At 38.5% G+C, this 21,599-nt stretch overlaps 2 non-coding genes across 2 annotated transcripts; both read right to left on the bottom strand.

The window, feature by feature from the left end:
- Window positions 1-2,906: 2,906 nt before the first annotated feature.
- LOC145110530 (small nucleolar RNA Z103) lies at window positions 2,907-3,008 on the bottom strand. The gene has a single exon (XR_013709908.1). It is a non-coding gene; the product is annotated as a small nucleolar RNA Z103 (small nucleolar RNA).
- A 438-nt stretch (window positions 3,009-3,446) lies between these two features.
- Window positions 3,447-3,520, bottom strand: LOC145110529 (small nucleolar RNA Z105). Its single transcript, XR_013709907.1, has one exon. It is a non-coding gene; the product is annotated as a small nucleolar RNA Z105 (small nucleolar RNA).
- Between the last annotated feature and the right edge of the window lie 18,079 nt (window positions 3,521-21,599).

Genomic DNA, 21,599 nt, shown 5'->3' with positions numbered 1-21,599 from the left:
CCTCATTCTCAACATTTTTTATTTTCTCAGTTGAACTTACATCTCTATATATATATATATATATATATATATATATATATATATATACACACACACACACACACTAGGTTATAACTCGTGGAAACCACAGTTGTTATTTTTGTAATCATTATATAGACAAAAAAATAAAATAAAATATCAACAAAAAAACATAGCATAACTTTGATTGTAAGAAAACATAAAATATTGTGAAGGTTTATAAATTGCAGCAATGTACTTTCAAAGTACATTGCTATTAGTTATAAACTTGTTTTAGTTATAAAAAAGGAAAAAAATATAAATGATATTGCTGTTATTAGCCAAATTAGTATAATTTTATTGAAAAAATGAAAGGTGTAAAATAGTCATTTACTTTCTATATGTATACAAAAAAAAAGTAGTTTCATGGGAAAAAACAGAAATCACATTGCATTTTCATAGGCAAAACAAAAAATAGCCTTGTGGTTTCATGGACAAACCAAAAATAACATTCTACTTTATAAGGTTAAGAAGTGATTTGTAAACTGAAACTACAATTATGAAATTGTACTTAAAAAGTACAATGCTTAAATAAGAATAATGTGAAACTAAGACATTGGTACTTATTACTTTGACAAATACATAAGTTCATAAGTTGAAAAGATTATGCAAATAAGAAAGCAAATAGTAAAAGAAGTAATTATAAAGTATTAGTAATTAACCTACACGTAGCATAAATTAAATCATATACAAAAGTATTATATTGTTGTTGTATTTAAACATATATTTGATAGTATATTGGTATAATAAATAAATTAGAATGAAAGGGTTAAACCATATTGAGATAAGGAACAAACTGCGCGAGGGACTAAATCATCCTATAAATAAGGTAAACACATGTCAAGAATATTGAATAAAAATTAGTGAGAGATGTTATCTTTTAAATGAAGAAAATAATAGAACTTACTCTGTAAAAGCATAAAGTTACAAAAATTACACTTTCAATGCAGGAAATGACAGATATTACACTTTAAATGCTGAAAATTACATAAATTGCAGCTTTAATGCATAAAACTACAGATAAATCCCTTTGAGTATGGAAATTACCCTTTTAATGCAGAAAATTACAAAAAAATCCCTTTTGTGCAGAAACTTACAAAATTACCCTTTTAATACAAAAGTATACAGTTTCTAACCTGTTTATAGACCTGGCAAGATTTGGTACGACACGGGAAACCGACACGAAGTTAGCGGGTTAGGGTCAGAGATTTCGACCCGTTTATGTACACGGGTTGACACGACACGACACGATAATTAAACGGGTAGGGTTAGGGTCAAGACTTTCAACTCGAAGATGACTCGAAAATGACCCGTTTAATTTCATATATATATATATATATATATATATATATATATATATATATATATATATATATATATATATATATATATATAAATTTCATATTTTTATAAATATTTTCAATATTATACATTTGTAGTGCCCTAAATTCAAGAATTAAAAGTAAAATTCAAAATTTCAAAGTGACTTAATTTTACTCCTCCTCACTACCTATCTCATTTTCTTCCTAACTCTAACTTTTTCCATTTTTTTTTCTAAACTTACTACTACCTCCCTCCCATATTTATTGTCCGATTTTGACTTTTGAAGTCTTTATTCTTCAAATTTGGCCTTAAATATTTTTGTTTTTGATATATAACACTTAATGCAAATTATATGAATGGATTGTGTTTTAAATGTCTTTTCATTGTTATAAGTTTTATCAAGTAATATATAACACAAATAAAAATATTTAAGGTCAAAGTAGAAAAATAAAAACTTCAAAAGTCAAAAATGAACAATAAATATGGGACGGAGGGAGTATATTTATTTTTCCGTTCCACCTCCCAACTCCAACATTTCACTTTTTCATTTTTTTCCTCCATGACTCTTACTTTTCAAACTTTAAAATGTTTCAACCCAACATGACACAACATATTTATAAGGTTTAAACCTTAACCCGAAACCCGACACGAAATCGACACGAAAATAAACGGGTTGACACTCTCAACCCGTTTAATGTATTCACACGGTACGAACCCGACACGACACGACACGTTTGCCAGGTCTACCTGTTTGTATCAATACACATGTACAAATAAAACCAAGGTCCATTGTACTTACCTGTTTGTACCAACAGACATACAGATTCTAACCAGTTTGTGAAATATGACGAAGTAAATTCAGAGGTTTAAAAATTAAGAAACCTTTTGGTAAAAAAATATATATACCTGTCCAAGCTTAATTGATCCCCTTTTAGGACTAAAAGAAAGAATGAATATTACATATGATGATTTTATTAGGGTTGCGTGCACATAACAAAGTTTCGCTATAAGAAGTATAAGTATTTACAAAAATAGAAGAAGTGCTAAAGTTACAATGTTGGTGTGGGTGATTCAGTGGAACTTTTCCATTTACTGAATGTTTAATGTAAGAATAACATTTAATGAAATAATGAACACGAATATTTATTTTGTATGTTTTGAACACTTCATAATTCCTTAATTATGAACCGAGTTTGAAACTTTATTTCATTACCATATTTTGCTTGATTCAGCTAAACAACCCTTAGTTCCATAATCTAATAAAGACACTTATTTGGTTTCTTATAATCCAAGAACTACTCATTCAATTATCTTTGTACAATAACTCCCAATAACAGGTGCAACATTAACCGATAGCTCTTATCTTACCAAATGATCAATTGATTATTTTTTAATATAATTGTTTCTAAAAAAATATATTAACAAAAAAATCAAACATTTGCAACTTTAATTATTCAAAAATGGGCAACTCAATAACCTAATAAAATGAGTTAGAAAAAAATAAACCTAAAGTAATTAAAAGAAAGGATGATCAGATTTCTGGTTTGGATTCTCTTTTATAAAGAGAGATTTAATATCTGAGCTCATTACAATCGACTTGATCAATTGGGCCTTTAATCATCACTTCCAATCTTAAGTTTCATAAAATTAACAACAAATATCTCTTTCAAAAAAAAAAAATAACAACAAATAAACAAACCAAAATTCTCAAAAACTAAACAAATTTTACACAACAAATAATAATAATAATAATAATAATAATAATAATAACAATAATAATAAAATAGATCATATTTTTGGCTTGGTTTTTTCTCCAAAAAAATAAAAAAAATTAAAAATTATGCTCAGTTAAATTAATCTGAAGTGGAACTCAAGTTGAAACATGTAATACAGATTTATCACTTAAAGACGAGCATTGAGAATGAATAGGAGGTTTGTTATTCTATTGATGAAGTATCGATATAATTAAAGAATCATTGGTATGCTCGTCTAACAGTCAAATTGACACAAAGTATGCAATTTAGGAAAAAACAGAAAATAGACATGAAATTAATCACAAAGAACATTCAGAATGAGTATGAGGTTTATGATTCCATTCATGAATTAAATTGGAATAATTAAACAATCATCATCATGCTCGCATATACATATACTTCGAAATTAGAATGTGACTGCATCAGGAAAAAGGGATCACTACATTAGTTTATCACAACCCTGCAAAAAGATATGATTTTAGACGACCGTCACGAGATTAAATCATGTTAGTGTAGCATATATTGTACATGTATTTAGTCTTGTAGCCCATCTCTGTCTTAGCCTATGTACTTGTATAGTTCTAGGGTATTGGCCCAATATCTTCTGTATATATATTCCTTCCTGTACACTTGGTTGAGGCAATGAGATCGTGACCATTTTACATGGTATCAGAGCCTTATTCACTCCTTCCATAATTCCCTCACTTTCCTTTCTTCATCTGATCATTTTCTTCTTTTTCTGTCATCTTCTTCCTCCTTGGCTACCCTAATCTTCATCGTGGTTTTCGCTGTTATGATCTTTCCTCACGAAAGATCATCATCTCTCGCCATATTACATTTGATGAAACTATCTTCCCATACGGTTTTGTCACACCCACCGAACCCCCCTCATATGATTTCCTTGACACCGATGCTTCTCTTATTATTCACCAGATACTTCAGCCTCCACCACACACCCCTATCCATACTCAGGAACACCCGACTCAGGAAGAGGGACATCCTTCCTCCACAACTCATTCTTAGGAGCACATCTCATCTCCACCTCACTCGCCACCTCACCATCCTCTTCCTACAACCACCCATCCCATGACCACCCGCTCTCAACGGGGTATCTTCAAACCTGTTGATCGCATAAATCTCCATTCTTCCTCCATATCCTCTGTCCCGAGGTCCCATATTCAGGCTTGGACAGATCCAAATTGGCAAAAAGCCATGCATGAGGAATATAATGCACTTATTGCAAATGGTACTTGGGTATTGGTTCCACGCCCATTGGGAGCCAATGTTATACGATCTATGTGGTTATTCAAGCAAAAGTTTAATGCAGACGACTCTCTTTTGCGTTACAAAGCGCGCCTTGTCACTAATGGGCGAAGCCAGCAACCGGGTATTGACTGTGATGAGAGTTTTAGCCCTGTCGTTAAACCGGCCACTATACGTATTATACTTAGTTTAGCAGTCTCCAGAAATTGGCCCATTCATTAACTCGACATGAAGAATGCATTTCTTCATGGTCACTTACATGAGACTGTATATATGTACCAGCCACCGGGTTTCCGTGACCCTCAACATCCAGATCATGTATGTCACTTTCAGAGATCCCTCTATGGACTCAAGCAAGCTCCCCGATCCTGGTTCCAGCGTTTCGCTCATCACGTTCTTTACATGGGCTTTCAACATAGCCTGACAGATACCTCCTTATTTATATATCATCATGGCACTGACACTGCCTACGTTCTTATGTATGTTGATGATATTGTGCTCACCGCCTCATCTACAACTATGCTTCAGTCGATTATATCTCAGCTTACCCGGGAATTTGCCATATCTGATCTTGGAGATCTCAACTATTTTTTAAGCATATCTGCTACTCGCAGTCCTCAGGGTCTCCTCCTCTCTCAGAAAAAGTATGCTTAAGAGATACTTGAACGGGCACACATGCTAAATTACAATCCAGCTCGTACCCCAGCTGAGACTACTCATAAGCTGGATGCCACTGGCCCTCCTGTCTCCGACCCGTCATTATATCGCAGTCTTTCCGGCGCTCTTCAGTACCTTACATTCACCCGTCCTCACATTGCCTTTGCATTTTAACAGATATGTATTTTCATGCATGATCCTCGAGAGCCCTCAAGCGCATTCTTCATTATGTTAGAGGAACACTTGATCACCAACTGTATGTTTCTCCCTCATCTGATTTGGTCGCCTACTCTGACGCTGACTGGGGCGAGTGTCCGGTATCATGCAGATCCACTTCTGGTTACTGTGTTTTTCTATGTGATAACCTCATTTCTAGGTCCTCCAAGCGCCAAGGCGTTATCTCCCGTTCTAGTGCAGAGGCAGAATATCGTGGCATGGCAAACGCGGTTGCGGAAACGTGTTGGGTACGCAATCTTCTACGCGAGCTTCAATGCCCTCCAATGGAGGCCACCATTGTCTATTGCGACAATATTAGCTCGGTTTATATGTCTACAAACCCGATCCAACACCAGCGTACCAAACACATCGAGATCGACATCCAGTTCGTGCGCGACCAGGTTGCTCGCGGTCTCGTACGTGTGACTCATGTTCCATCCTCCGCTCAGTACGCTGATATCTTCACCAAAGGTCCCCCCGTTTCAACTATTCGACAACTTCAAGAACAGTTTAAACGTTCAGAATCATCCTCCTTGTCAAACTGCGGGGGAATGTTAGTGTATCACATATTGTACATGTATTTAGTCTTGTAGCCCATCTCTGTCTTAGCCCATGTACTTGTATAGTTCTAGGGTATTGGCCCAATATCTTCTGTATATATATTCCTTCCTGTACACTTGGTTGAGTCAATGAGATCGTGACCATTTTACAAATCCAAAATCGTCTTTTGGGTTCGAAATTTCTAAATTGAAAAGAAACAAAACACAGAGCGATAGGAAATAAGAGCCATCCAAAACAAAATAATTTTGTCACCTATTTCGTCGAACACCTTACGTGCATATTCCAAATAATCACAATTCATATACATATTGATTAGATGGTTGCTTACATAAGGGTTGGGCCAGGAAGGCATTTCAATTGTTCTTGTCAAAGATGTAGCATATATACCTTGGCTTTGAGAGAAGCAACCATGGCATGCACACTTCCGGAAGAAACCGACTTATGTTTATTGGATATGAGAAATGTTTTGAGCCTCTGAGAATTTATATAAGAGATTTAGGAGGAAGAAAAACACATATCTACATCGATGAATTTATTACAAATTTACCTGGAATGGAATAAAAAGGAGTTCGCTTGCTAAAATTAGGGTTTATTCTCTTTCACTATAACATCAAAGAAACGATCGACAAAAGAAGATGGGTGGAAGTGACTTTATAAGCTACATCAAATTAAAAATCACAAAACATCATCTGCATGATAGAGATCACCGGTAAATCATCAAACCACAAGGTAGAATTGAAGGTTTCCATTTTGATGTAGGATGTGGGTACTTTAAATTTGAATCGGTTACCAAAACTAAGAAATCAAAATTAGAGGAAACAACTACGTGATTTTATAGAATAAACAGATGATTCCATACTCGATAAGGTTTGAGGTGGGTGGGAAATAGAGAGAAGGATTAAGTAGAAGGTGCCACGTGTCAAAGTAGAGGTATAGAAAATGGCCATGTGGTAGGTTTGTGAGTCATTTACTAGAAGAGGAGATACACACACACACACATGTATATATATATATATATATATATATATATATATATATATATATGTATATAAGACATATCATCCTTATTCTTTAATATAGTTACATGCTACAACAAATTCAAATTTTCGTAAAAGCATAAAAATTAAAACGTAACATACATTATAAAAACAACTGACTTTCAACATGAAAATACAAAAAATTGAGATTATTATTTGGCTTTTTCTTCTATCAAGCATAACACTTAAGGAAATGAATATGAATGGCTTCAAGTTGATCTCACTTATATACATTTGCATCTTTGAAATATGTATCTTCATTTTCTTCGTTTAATATGAATACATACACCACAAATCACTACATGAATATACCCCTATGCCGATAATATTTTTAAGCCAATGTCGACGACATGTCATCAAGATAGGCTATACCAGCGACAAGACGTTTGTGACGACCCGAAAACCATGGTAAAATTTTTCATTTTTAATCAAGAGATACAATCATCATATTGTTCCAAACCATTACATAATAACAATGTCAAATTATCAGAGTAACAATATCAAAAAGTACGGGAAACAATGAGGGGAGAATGTTGTACCATCACGCCGGACCCTTCCTCTTAGTACCAGAAGTAGCTGAAACTATAAATATAAACTGTAAGCAAAAGCTTAGTGAATTTTCCAAAAGTACCACATACCAAACATAAATAAGTTAGTGCTATGGGCTTGTTAGATGCATTTTATATGCATCTTTTAGCACAATTTCCTATGTATTTCATTATAAAAAGCTAACTAATTCCCGATTATTCTTATGTATTTCGTGTTTCATGATTATTTTGAAGAATGCCCGTACTGCTCACGTTTATTATGGCTTTTCAGGGCCATTTGGAGCACATGGATGATTGCGCAAGTTCGGGATGCGTTCGTGGATGCTTAGGAGCTTAATTGGAGTCTAGACAAAGGAAGGATGCTGAGAAATGATCAAGAACTGCTTGGAAGGAGGAACGACGATCAAAAGAGCCAAAAGAAGTAACATGCGATCACATCTTTTCTCCTTGCGATCGCAGGTGTGCCTTTACGATCGCAGGTTGGATCGCAGGTTGCCTTCGAGGTTTTGTCGAGCCAAAAAATTCATCGGATGAGGAAAAAAGAGAACCTACGATCGCAGGTTGGTCAAATTGCCTCAAAATAGCAATGTAGTTCATTAAAGAGTCCCGTGGCACATTTTTGGTGATACATGCGATCGTAGGTATACCCCTTTGCGATCACAGGTACGTCGTTTTGACAGCTAGACGTATAAATACTGCCCCATACTCTTCCAGTAACCCTAATTGGCGATTCCTGGCGACTCAGAGGCGATTTTCAGAGGTTTTCAAGTGAAGAACACAGATCTAAAGGAGACGATTCGATTCCAATTCATAGTTTAGTAAGATTTATCGTTTAGATTCTATTTCCACTGTTTGTAATTAGTTTTTAGCCATGTCCGGCTAAAAACTCAGATTTCAGTTGCGCAAGACGTAACCTTTTCGTATGATTAATCATTAGGCACTATGTTTGAATATGATTACTGTTTAGTTTGATCAGTTCTGTGTTAATTTGAATGTTTGATTTTGATTTCAGTTTCTGTTGGCCACTTAAATTGTTTGTGAATCATTCTAGTCATCTAATTGTTTAGATCTGTAATTGTCTAGATTAATTAGTAAAAAGTGACAAGTATTAGATTAATTCTGAGTTTAGGGTTAACTCTAGTATGAAATGATCAAACAAGTTTTAACGCCTCCAAGCTTATGAGAGGTATTGAACTTTACTGGGAATTACACTGTGTTTAATGCAACTTTTCTTTATTAGCCAAGAGCTTGTTTGGTTAATTTAGTAAAAAGTTAGATTTAATTCAGAGAACTTATTTTGATTAAATGAATTTTTGTAATAAAGGTCATTAGAGCTTGTTAATAAACCTTAGTACCAGTTTAAACAAGTGCATAGTGAAATATTGTGTTGAAGGTTAATTATATGATTAGGGGAGTCACCGCGAAACTGGAATTGCTTTCTTTTATTTGAATTTTCATCACTTTAAATTTAGTTATTATTTTGTGAATTTCGATTTCTATTAGTTTAATTTTCAGAAATAAAACCCCCCTTTTTATGTTTATTGCATTCATCAAGAATTAGACCACACCTTATGCAAAGAGGTGTAAACATTAGAACGTGTCCCTGAGGATCCGACCCTGCTTACCTGTACTACCTGTTAGTGCCATAAAGCAGTTTATTTATTATTTTTATTTGTTTAAATCGTGTACGACAGCGGTTTTAAATCAGAGTCTTAAATGTACTTACTGCCGAGGCCAAATCCCGGTCTTCCATACAGGTGCCAAGGGCCAGATCCTAGTCTTTCATACAGGTGCCAGGGGTCACATCCTGGTCTTTCATTCAATTGTCAGGGGCCAAATCCTGGTCTTTCATACACATAATACAAATATAGCTAGCATCCTATATCACAAATAATGGGGTGGCCTTAGTGCCTTCAACCCATTGATACATTGAGAAAACCCACCTCAGTCCGTTGATAAATAACTAGTTGTTCGGCTGCAGAATCGTAAGATTACACACAAAACACAAACAAATCACCCTAATCAAAATTAGGTTATAAATAAAAAAAGGTGGGTCTAGAATCCCAATTCCAAACCGTAGGATAAAAGGCCATCTGATCCTTCCCATAATGGGACTAACCAAAGTTGGCCCAAAAAACACAATAATGGCTCACAAGGACGAAAAAAGGCCCAAATCGTACAACTTAAGGTCCGCTAACGAAATCCGGAGGCCCGTTCATACTTTAAACAATGGAAGGCCCAAAACCTAACAAAGGACCAAAAGTCCATAATCCAACCAAATCCCAAAACCCTACTGCTCGGTGTACGCTAGGTTTACGCATTGTACGCTCGGCGTATTCGACTTCCAGTACGCAACGTACTACTTGGTACGCCCGGCGTACTAGGCTACTTGCCACCCTAAGCCACTAAGTTATTAATCCGTCCACCCTAATCCATTAAGTGCTTGCCACCCTAAGCCATTAAGTTGGCAACTTTAACCCTTAGTATATCTTAATGGAACCCAACATCTATTTTTGTCATAAGAACTCAAACTCATGCATGGACCAATAACAACCACCAGGATGACATTTTTATGCATCAAGAATCACAAAGAGGCTGAGATCTAACATATCTAACTTCTAGAGTTTCTCAAACTCACAAGGAGAACCCATGGGCCTAACTAAAGCTCATAAACCACCCTAATTTCAAACTATCATAATGTAACATCAAGGTAAGAACTTTATACCTTCAAAAGCTCACAAAGTTGGTGAAGACCCTAGATCTATAAGCTCAACCCCAACAAATGCTTCATCTCCAAGTTCCTTCCTCTTGAATACGCACAAAAATGCCACAAAATCACTTTCAAAGCTCAAGAACACTTAAAGGATGAACTAGGGTTTCAATGGGACAAAATGAACAATGGAGGCTATTGAGGGTAGAGGTCCAAAGGCTATAATGATGCTTAAATAGGGTTCAAACCCTAAAAGTTAGGTTTTGGTCCAGGAAAACGTATGCCCCGCGCACACCACGTACGCCTATCATACGTGCTTAAACCCCTCGCAACCAAGTGATCTCGTATGCTAAGCGTACAAAACGTACACCCAGTGTACGAGGGACCAAAATTGCCAAAATTCTTAAACTTAGGGGACCAAAGAAGAAGTACCTGGAATCGAATGTTAGAAATATCCCCAACTTGAATTATACTTCGTGCTCGATGTTTGCTGACACAAAAAAGTTAGGGTGGTGCTCCCTCATCTTGCCTTCCGACTCCCATATCTACTCAAATCCGTTTCGGTTATACCATTGCACCTTAACCAGATTCACCACCTTATTACATAGAGCCTTAGTTTTCTTGTCGAGAATCACGATCGGTCTCTCCACATAATTCAGGCGCTCATCCATTTGAATATCATTCAACGAAATCACTGCTGAATCATCGACTACACATTTTTGCAACTGCGGCGCGTGGAAAGTGTTATGGATCTGACTGAGCTCATCAGGCAAATCCAGTCGGTATGCAATTCAGCCCACCCGGGAAGAAATCTTGAAGGGACCAATAAATCGGGGCCCTAACTTTCCCCGCTTCCGAAACCGGATGACACCTTTCCAAGGTGGCACCATCTGCATCACCAAGTCCGCTACCTGAAACTCGAGGTCCGAACGTCTCCGATCAACATAACTCTTCTGTCGGCTTTGTGCGACCCGCAACCTATCGCGCACCTGTTGAATCAATTCAGTGGTCTTAAGCACCACCTTGGTGCTTGCCATGACCTGTTGACCAACCTCTCCCTAACAAACTAGGGTGTTGCACTTCCTCCCATACAACATCTCAAATGGTGGTCGATCAATATTGACATGATAACTGTTGTAAGAGAACTCTACCAGTGGAAGTAATCTATCCCAGCTCCCTCCAAAATCCAACACACAAGCTCGAAGCATATCCTTGAGCATCTGGATCGTCCGCTCACTCTGCTATCGGTCTGAGGGTGGTATGCTGTACTAAAATGCAAATTAGTACCCAAATACTCCTGAAACTTCCTCCAAAACCTGGAGGTGAAACGAACATCCCGGTACGAGACCACCAAAACTGGCACCTCGTGACGAACTACCACCTCCCAGAAATAAATATCAGCTAGTTTCTCTACGGATATGCTCTCGGCAATCGGTACGAACTGTGCACTCTTGTTCAACCTGTCCACAATGACTCAGATAAAGTGAACACCACGTGCCCTCTTTAGCAATTTTGTGATGAAGTCTATGGTAATCTCTTCCCATTTCCACATGGGAATGGGTAGGGGCTGCATCTTTTTGTGGGGTCTTTGATGCTCAGCCTTGACTTTCCTACAACTCAAGGATCGCTCAACAAACGAAGCTATTTCGCTCTTCATGAAGGGACATAACTCAACCTCAGATCCATGTACATCATCATGGCCCCTGATTGTATAGAAAACTTTGACTTATGCGCCTCCTCTAGAATCATCTATCTTACTCCACTCGATGCCGGAACCCAAACTCTACCACACTACGTCAACAAGCCCCGAATGTCTCTAAAAAATAAAGGAATATGTCCTCTAATCCGCTCGGTCTTCCAATTTTCATTTTTCAATCCCTCCACCTGATCCTTCTTGATCAAATACATCAAAGGTGAAGTGACATTCATCCACAAGGAGATATCTCGGATACCTGAGCTCGCCGCCTTGCGGCTCAAAGAATCGGCCACCACATTGGCCTTTCCAGGGTGGTATAGGATCTTGCAATAATAATCCTTCACCACATCCAACCATCTCTATTGACGCATATTTAAATTCGGTTGGGTCATCAAATACTTCAAACTCTTGTGGTCGATGTAGATAGTACACCGAACCCCATACAAATAATGTCTCCAGATATTGTGGTCAAACACTACGACTCCCAATTCCAAATCATGAGTGGGCTAGTTCGCCTCATGAGGCTTCAACTGCCTCGAAGAATAAGAAATCATGTGACCTCTCTGCATAAGGACAACTCCCAAACCCGAAATATAGGGTTTCGCAGTAGACCACAAAATCATCGAAACTTCTAGGTAGCTAAAGAATCGGGGCGTGACACAACCTTTGCCTCATAGTCTCAAAAGCCAAGTGCTGATCAGGCCCCCATTGAAAGGTCTCATTCTTCTTTGTCAGAAAGGGTCAAAGGCACAACAATCTTGGAGAAATCCTGGATAAATCTCCGATAATATCCTGCGAGACCTAAGAAGCTTTGGACCTCAGATGCGGTCTTCGGAACCTCCTAATGCATAACAACCTCAATCTTGGTCTGGTCAACCAAGATTCCCTCCTGGTTGATGATGTGCCCCAAAAACCGCACCTCGCGCAACCAGAACTCGTATTTGGAGAATTTGGCATAAAACCTCTCCTTCTTCAGGATCTCCAACACCTCTCGCAAAAGCTGTTCATGCTACTCATTGGTCTTGGAGTAGACCAGAATATCATCAATGAATACAATCACAGACCGATCCAACATCGGCCTGCAAACCCGATTCTTGAGGTCCATGAATGCTATTGGCGCATTGGTGAGCCTGAATGGCATCACCACAAACTCGTAATAACCATAAAGAGTCCCGAAGTCTGTCTTTTGAACATCCTCATCCCTGACCCTTATCTGGTGATATCCTGACCATAAATCAATTTTGGAAAACCAAGATGCACCCTGAAGCCAATCAAACAAATCATCAATCCTAGGAAGTGGGTAACGATCCTTCACCGTTAGCTTGTTTAACTCCCGGTAGTCAATGCACATTCTATGTGAACCGTCCATCCTTTTCACAAAAAGAACTGGTGCTCCCCACAGAGAACTGCTCGGACAAATAAAACCCTTGTCTAGTAGTAGCTGCAACTGCGTAGACAACTCTTGCTTCTCAGATGGTGCAAGACGATACAACGCCTTGGCAATCGAAGCTGCACCAGGTACCAAATCAATCCGAAACTATACCTGCCTCTCGGGAGGCACTCCAGGCAAATCCTCGGGAAAAATATCAGTAGAATCCTACATAATGGGTACCCTGTCCAAATCCATCGTCTCCTCAACCCGCATGTCAGAAACATAAGCTAAGAGCCCGAAACAACCCTACTGCAGATATCTCCTGGCCCTCGCAGCTGAATACATGGTTGGCACATGCGAAGCTCTCTCACCAGAGATAGCAAGTTCTCCCCCACTTGGAGTTCGAACTCTCATCAACTGTCGCTCGCAATCAATCACGACCGTATTAGGTCCCAACCAATCCATCCCGACGATAACCTTCGATCCCTTTAACGGAGTTAGCATCAAATCAATAGAGAACCTCTCGTTAAACATGTTCAAGTCACACCCATGGAAAACCCTCAAAGCACTCATGCTACAATCATGTGTAATATCCACCTCCAGAGGGAAATTTAAAGTCCCCGGAGTGTCTCGAAACTTCTTGCTGAGCGCAAGAGATACAAATGATCAGGTAGCCCCCGAATCAAATAGAACATGAGCAGACAAACCATTAACCTAAAAGGTCCCTATAAAATATATATAGTCTTCCTCATCTCCTCAAAAAGCTCATGAACTCCTTGATATCATCCCTCAGAATAGCATGATATATCGTCTTCCTCATCTCCTCATCCGTAGCATACTGTGGAACCAGCAATGCCCTCTCCCTGAATTTGGCGGTGATCTACGCCAGTGTCTCTGTAGTCTGGAAAGATCTTGGAACTCCTTCGCCAGCTGTTGCACCTCGATACCTGGTGCAAACTCCTTCTGGAACCTCTGAACAAATTCCTCCCATGCCATCAGTGCCACTGTTGTTGACCCTACATCTCGGGTAATCTCCACCCAACAGTCTCGTGCTCTGTCCCTTAGTAGGCAGGATTCGAATCCAACCTTTGCCCCCTCAGGGTAAAAGCACGTCCGCTGACCATTCTCCATGTTAGCGATCTAGCGACGACTAGCAATGGGGTCCTTAACCCCAAAGAACTCAGGAGCCCCACAAGCCTTGAACTCCTGGAATGAGGGAGCTCGAGCCCTACTCTGACATGCAGTAATCTCGACTCGAAAATACCCGAGCCTCTCATCCATCAACCCCATGATCCCCTCCTTGACGGTTCTAGAAATCATAGGGGTAGTGTCAAGAATGTCGCAAGTAACCTCAACTGCAATAAACTCACGTAGCCTCTCATTAATCGGTTCTGAGCCGGAGCCAAAACCTGAACCCCAACCAGAGCCATAACGAGTACCTCCTAATCCCAAATGAGTGACCACCATCCGTAACTAAAAAAACAAAGATATAAACAATCAAGAAACACTCGAGGGAACTCGCAACACGCATGTAACCTTAGAGTCCCCAAGTCTGTTCTTGTCTCAGGTACAGGTCTCGTGCTTCTAGTAGTACAAACCCAATACTACCTTCCGCACCTACCTGTATCTTCCTCAAGGTCAATCCTGTTTCCTCTAAGATACCCCACTACAACCAAAAACAAATCTATCCTACACAACATACATATCCTAGACTCTCTTAGGAAACTCTCAACTCTCACCACTCGCAGTACCAAGAACCTGAATCAATATCGTTGGTTGCCTTATGCATGCAAGTTATACCAATAGGATCACATAGACTATCAAGTGAAGGTCCTACCCTAAGTCCACAACCAAACAAAGAACATGAAATGAGGCAAAATCGATCATTCTAGGGCTATGCAATCCTAATCAAATACAACTTTGAAAGCATACACTTAGCAAATAACTGAGCCGGTATCAATTCCAAGTAATACATGGGATATAGTTCTAGTGGCTATAAGGCATCACACAAATCTGGCAATTCTATCATATGATTTCTGAAGGTATCCTTAGCCCTAATCTAGCATGCAATTCACATATCAAGCATACTAATCACAATACATAAGTATGGGTTACTTGGGAAACACTTACTTTAGGTCGACTGATTGCACACATCACACTTCCCCTTTTACTTACAAAAAGGTTTCTAATTTCTTATTCTTTTGAAAAGATTATCATTTACTCATTTTGACTTCTGACACACCCGAGAGTGTGTCTGAATCCCTCAAACCAAGGCTCTGATACCAACTTGTAACGACCCAAAAACCATTTTTCATTTTTAAACAAGAGATACAATCATCATAGTGTTCTAAAACCATTACATAATAACAATGTCAAATTATCAGAGTAACAATATCAAAAAGTGCGGGAAACAATGACGGGAGAATGTTGTGCTATCACGCCGGAACCTTCCTGAAACCATAAATATAAACTGTAAGCGAAAACTTAGTGAATTTTCCCAAAGTACCACATACCAAACATAAATAAGTTAGTGCTATGGGCTAAATCATAGTCTTAAAAGTAATTCCTACCGAGGGCCGAATCCCGGTCTTGCCTACAGGTGCTAGGGGCCAGATCCTGGTCTTTCATAGAGGTGTCAGGGGCTACATCCTGATTTTTCATACAATTATCAGGGTAAAAATCCTTGTCTTTCATACACATAATACAAAGATAGCTACCATCCTATCACAAATAATGGGCCGACCTTGGTGCCTTAAACCCATTGATACAGTGAGAAAACTCACCTCAGTTCGCTGATAAATAACTAGCTGCTCGGCTACCGAATAGGAAGATCCCACACGAAACACAAAAAATACCCTAATATAAGTTAGGTTATAAATCATAACTTTGGGTCTAGAATCCCAATCCCAAACCCTAAGATAAAAGGCCATTTGACCCTTCCCATAATGGGCGAAACCAAACTTGGCCCAAAAACACAATAATGGTTCACAAGGACCAAAAATTCCCAACTCATACAACTTAAGATCCACTAACGAAATCCTGAGGCCCACTCATACTTTAAACAGTCCAAGGCCCAAAACCTAACTAAGGCCTAAAAGTCAAAAAGCCCACTGCTCGACATACGCATTGTACGCTCGGCGTACTCGACCACCAGTACGCACAGCGTACCACTTGGTTCGCCCAGAGAATTGGGCTGCTTGTCACCCTAAACTATTAAGTGTTGGATTAGGTGTCTAAGCCCATAACTCTAATTGGTATGTACTTGAATTGATAGTAACACATTCCTTTTCGGTTGCCTTCATTCTACCAACTTTACAGGATTGCTTTTGGAGAGAGGAGTTGAATTTCTTATTTGGAATAATAAATTGATATAAATGATTTATTAATATGTGATTAAAATAATATATTGATTAGAAATCATGTTGTTTAATTAGTATTTAATCAGAAATTAATTTGGAATTAACTTTGGGATTAAAAGAATTAATTAAAAGTGTAGGGGCTGTTTTGCAATTATTTGATAGTTGTGAAATAGGAAAAATGTGATATTGATGCTAGTCCATGAAATTGCACATTGTACTTTATAAAAGTCGTTAGTGGAGCGTGTGTGGTTAACAAGCACACTAATATAGACTTATAAAGGGTGGCAATGGGTAGCTTGTAAATTATCATTGATTAATGGAGCGTGTGTGGTTAACCGACACATTAATTAGGTGATAAATGACATCGAGAGTACCCAGCTAATTTTCATGGTTATTTACACCTTGTTTGTGATCCTCGGTATCCCAGTCACAAATGGAAAGGGAATAATCGAGATTAAACATGCCATTGAATAGTTCAATGAATCTCAAAAGATCTAGGAATTTTATTTTAAAACCTAATTCGCTAAAATTTCGTTTTTTCGTGGTGAAATTGGTAAATCGTCATTTACCTACCTTCAAGTGATTTACAATTGGATTACGACATCCCTTTTCTAAAGTGTGAATTATTGTGTTGGGTCCTAGCCTTAATATTTCATTTGGGTGTTATATTAATGACTTCTCTTATCTAATCAAAACTTGTCTTTCTTCTTTTTCAGATGTCAACCAACAACGCTTCTTGTTCCTCCACCAACAACAACTCCTCCAACACCTTCTCGCTCTTGAGCATCTGTTCAAGGGACACCTTTGATGGATCCAATTATAATGATTGGATTAGAAACATCAAGATGGCCTTGTAATTCGAGGACAAGGAATATGTCCTTGAAAAGGATCTGAACGAGACCGATGAATCGAAAGCTAGTGTTGAAGAAATTACTGAATATAGGAGACATTGCAACGATGCGACCAAAGTGTCATGCATCATGGTTGCCACTATGACTCCTGAACTTCAAAGGTTCTATGAGGACTTCTAGACTTATGAGATTAACAAGGACTTGATGGAAAAGTACCATCAACGAGCTGGTCAAGAGAGGTATGAAATTGTGAAGTCTCTCATTACCAGCAAGATGAAGGACGGAGAGTCCGTTATGAGCCACTTGTAATGCATATAACAATATGTGGATCGTCTCTTGAAGCTCAATGTTAACTTTGATGAGTAATTAGCTATTGACATAGTCTTGCACCAACTACCTAGCTGTTATGATCAATTTGTTATGACTTATCATCTGAACAAAGAGGAAGTCACATTGAGTCAACTCCAAAGCTTGCTGAGAAGCGCTGAGAGTGGAAGGAATGGAAAAAGTATTGCCTCCACTCTTCCTGCTGCTGCTCCTGTCTTGGCCATTGGGCAAGGAAAGGGGAAGAAGAGGAAAGGTCCTCCCAAACAGAACTGGAAGGGAAAGTCCCAAGCAGGGTCATCTAGCAATGGCTCGAAAGGAAAATCTGGTTCCGATGCTCCCCCTGCCTCTTATCCTAAGGAGGCTACTTGTTTTTATTTCCATGAGAAGGGCCATTGGAAGAGAAGCTGCCCCAAGTACTTGCAAGACATTAGGGATGGCAAGTTGAAGCCAACCTCGATAGGTATTTACACTATTCTATCTAAAAACTCATCACATTCGAATTCTTGGGTCCTTGATACAGGATGTGGTTTTCATATTTGATCTGACTTGCAGGGGCTAAAAAGAAGTGAGTATGTGGCGCATGGGAAGATAAACCTGATTATGGGCAATAGGAGATCGTCAGCTATTACCAAGATTGGGATTTACTCTTTAGTGGTTTGCAGTGGGTTAAGTTTAGATTTAAATAATTGTTGTTACTCGTTAGAAATGACAAGGAATATTATTTCATTTCATGGTTTGTACAAACAATATTTTAGATATTCTTTTAGTAATGAGAATGGTTATATTAATGCTTATTATAATGGTGTATTTATTTTGAAGCATTTCCTTGTGATGGTGTATATGAAACTGTGATGGTTCTAGGCAATTTAGGAAATAGTGTGTTACAAATTGATGCGTCTAATGGTTTAGATAAAGAATGCTTGTGGCATTTTCGTCTTAGACATGTCAACAAGAAGCGCATTGCCCAACTCCAAAAGGATGGAGTCTTGGAATCATTTGACCTAAGGTCGGATGATACGTGCGAGTCTTGTTTGCTTGGAAAAATGACTAAATCACCTTTCACTGGTTCTTATGAAAGAGGTGAAGGATTGTTGGATCTCATACACACAGAGGTGGTGGGACCTTCAGATCCACCACAAGGGATGCAAATCGATTTTATATGACTTTTACCGATGATTATAGCAGATATGGATATGTCTACTTAATCAATTACATGTCAGAAACCTTTGAAAATTTCAAAGAGTTTAAGCATGAAGTCGAAAATTAATTGGGCAGGAAGATCAAGATGCTCAGATCTGATAGAGGTGGTGAGTATCTTAGTATCGAGTTCCACGACTACCTCAAGGAATGTGAAATTGTTTCACAATTGACACATCCTAGGAAACCACAACTTAATGGTGTAGCTCAGAGGCGTAATCAAACCTTGTTGGACATGGTTCGTTCCATGATGAGTCGAGATTCGCTACCAATCTCATTTTAGGGGTATGCCTTAGAGACTGACGCCCATATTCTTAATCTAGTCCCAACAAAGAAGGTTGCCAAAACACCTCACGAGATGTGGACATGGAAGGTTCCCTCATTGGCACATATCAAGGTTTAGGGTTGTGAAGCTTTCGTTAGACGAGAGACTCACGACAAGCTTGAACCTCGAAGTGAGCAATGTATTTTCATCGGCTACCCACAAAAGTATTTTGGATACTTGTTCTACAGACCTAGTGAAAACATGGTCTTTGTAGTACGAATGAGAGTTTTCTGCGAGAGGGAGCTCATATACAAAGAGGACAGTGGGAGTACAATTGATCTTGAATAAATTCAAGCGTCAAGCGATGAAGGAACCTCTAACACTAGCGCTTAACCCGAGGAAGAAATTCCTATTGAACCTATTGACGAGTCATTGCCTCTTAGGCGTTCCACTCGAGTTAGAATGACACCAGAGTTTTATGGCTTCCATATAACTACAGATGGTGATACATTTATCAGTGATAGTGTACTGGTAAATTTGGATGAGCCTTCTAACTACACGGAAGCCATGGCGGGCCCTAAGTCTGCCAAATGGAAAGAGGAAATAGACAGGGAGATCCAGTCCATGTATGAAAATCAAGTTTGGAACTTGGTTGATAATGTACCAAGTCGTAAGACAGTTGGGTGCAAATGGATCTTCAAAAATAAGAATGACATGGATGGAAAGGTGCACACTTTCAAGGCTCGACTGGTTGCGAAGGGCTTTATTCAAACCCCAGGAGTTGACTATGATGAGACCTTCTCACAAGTGGCTAAGATTAAATCTATTAGGTTTATGTTAGCCATAGCTGTGTTTCATGATTATGAAATATGGCAGATGGATGTCTAAACCGCTTTCCTTAATGGAAAGTTGGCTAAAGATGTTTATATGTGTCATCCAGAGAGTTTTGTGGATGCTAAATACCCCAATAGAGTGTGTAAGCTTGAGAAATCAATCTATGGATTGAAACAAGCTTCTCGCAGATGGAATCTTTGCTTTGATGAGAAAGCCAAAGAGTTTGGTTTCTCTAGAAGTGAGGATGAATCTTATGTATATGTCAAAGCTAGTGGGAGTATAGTCACCTTCCTTGTATTGTATGTGGATGACATACTACTTATAGGAGATGACATTCCAACTTTGCAGGAAGTTAAGTCCTGGCTTGGAAAGTGTTTTGCTATGAAGGATCTAGGAGAGGCTACTTATATTTTGGGAATAAGGATTTTGAGAAATAGGAGTAGAAGACTAATTGGACTTAGTCAAAGAACGTATATGGATAAGGTGCTAAAGCATTTTAGCATGTAAAAATTCAAAGAAATGAGAGTTACCTATCCAGAGTAATACCAAACTAAGTAAGAATCAGATTTTGGGCACTGATGCAGAGTTAGCAGAAATGAGTTGAGTTCCATATGCTTCCGCCGTTGGATCGATCATGTATGCTATGACATGTACTCGCCATGATGTGGATTTTGCTTTGAGCGTGGTTAGTCGATATCAGGGAAATGCGGGTAAAGCTCATTGGATAACGGTTAAGGACATACTTAAGTATCTGCGAAGGATGAAGGACTGGGTCCTTATGCTTGGTGGCAGTGATGACTTAAGAGCTACTGGGTATAGTGACGCCGGTTTTCAGACATACAGAGACAACTTTCGTTCTCACTCAGGTTGGGTGTTTACACTCAATGGACGAGCAGTAACTTGGAAGAGTTCCCAACAAGAAATCGTGGCTGATTTTACATGTGAATAAGAGTATATAGCTGTGCGCGAAGCGTCAAAGGAACCTATATGGTTGATGAACTTCATTGGAGATCTTGGAGTTTTTCCAGCCATAAAGGAGCCTATAGAGATTTTCTGCAATAATGAAGGAGCGGTTGCCTTAACCAAGGAACCAAGAGATCATGCAAGATCTAGACATATCGACATAAAATATCATTTTATCAGACATCGGGTAGAAGAAGGACGACTCATCGTTAAGAGGGTATCCTTAGAAGAGAATCCTGCCGATCCCCTCACAAAGGGTCTGAGTAGGATTAAGCACGTTCAACATGCGAGGAGAACTGGTCTGAAGGATGATATTAGTTTTAGTGATTAGATAGATATTTAGAAACTTGTAGCAAATAAATGTAGTTGACATTTGATAATTGAATAAATGGTGATTTATTTATGCGTATTGCTTACTATCTTTTGTTAATTGTTTAGAATTATGTTTCAAATTAGCATATTTTACTTCCCGAATAATTAGATTATTCAAAACATCCACAGTCCATCATACTTTGGAAGTAAGTAGTGAATTAAGACTGTCATGAATCAAATTGTAGATTGTCTAAGGAGTTAGACATAGCAATGGTTTGCTGCAGTATTCATGAGTAC

Source organism: Lactuca virosa, chromosome 4 (assembly GCF_052849685.1).
Source record: "Lactuca virosa cultivar CGN04683 chromosome 4, Lactuca_virosa_CGN04683_v6, whole genome shotgun sequence".
Lineage (NCBI taxonomy): Eukaryota > Viridiplantae > Streptophyta > Magnoliopsida > Asterales > Asteraceae > Lactuca > Lactuca virosa.
Note: the sequence above shows the minus strand (reverse complement) of the source record. Positions and strands in the feature narration are given on the sequence as shown.